The sequence below is a fragment of the Phytophthora parasitica genome, assembly GCF_000247585.1.
Source record: "Phytophthora parasitica INRA-310 unplaced genomic scaffold supercont2.7, whole genome shotgun sequence".
In the NCBI taxonomy this organism is placed as follows: Eukaryota; Oomycota; class Peronosporomycetes; order Peronosporales; family Peronosporaceae; genus Phytophthora; species Phytophthora nicotianae.
In genome coordinates, this window is record NW_008648993.1 from 2004326 (window position 1) to 2005316 (window position 991).

Genomic DNA, 991 nt, shown 5'->3' on the forward strand with positions numbered 1-991 from the left:
CGCACAACATTCCTTATACCGAAGCTTGATTGGCTGAAAAATTGATTTTCACTTAGAAGTGGCAAGTTGCCCTCGGCCGCCTTGCTCAGCAACAACCTTACGTCCACTGGTCACGTCAAATAAACTACAGTAGTTAAACTAAACGCTAATACGCAAATATTCAGAGCTTCTCCGGGCACGACACGGCATTAGTTTCCATAAATTTTCAGATTTGAAATATTTCGTTTGAAACTCACTAAATTTCAGGAACGTGCACCACTCCAACCGCCTTAACATAACTATACTTGATCAAATGTTGTTCCACGGGATGTGCTAGCTAAGGGAGGTTAGTTAATCTGTATACAAATTAACTTGTCAATTAATGTTACCGTGGATTTTTTTCAGAGCCTGAAATGCAGAGGTTATTCAAAAGGGAAGTTTTCATCTTATGATATGCCAGCATCAGCCCAAGCCAGACATTTGTCGAGCTACGGCAGCGGTTTTGGACCACTTATTTTACGAGATGTCAGTAGTTTTTTTTAGCATAGAATTCAACTTTCCAGTGATCACATTTAATTGTGTCGCATCCGGTTTACATTTTTGAGAGAACGTAATAAAATCTTCTCATCCAAGCTCATTGAAAAAAAAACCTTCTCTGCGGTTGTGACCACAATGTTCTCGACATTTCGTACTGAAGCATTAAGTTTGTCAGTTGGACTACTTATCTAATTACTCCATAGTAATCTCCTGGGTGGACCTCATGTACGACAGGATATCAGGTTTCTCGGGGCCATTTAGAAAGATAAGAAATACACTTCACGACAACTACGCAATTGTTGCCAAGTAATCCTGGGTGTCTTCTCCCTCCTACATGAATTTTACGTTCGTTATGGTTGAATATGATCATTTTTCCGACATTACTAGAAGTTTGTATAAAGTGTAGCAGCCAATAGAGTTAAACTTGCCAATTTTAAACCAATCATTCGACGTTATCAATGAAATTTTGTCCAAT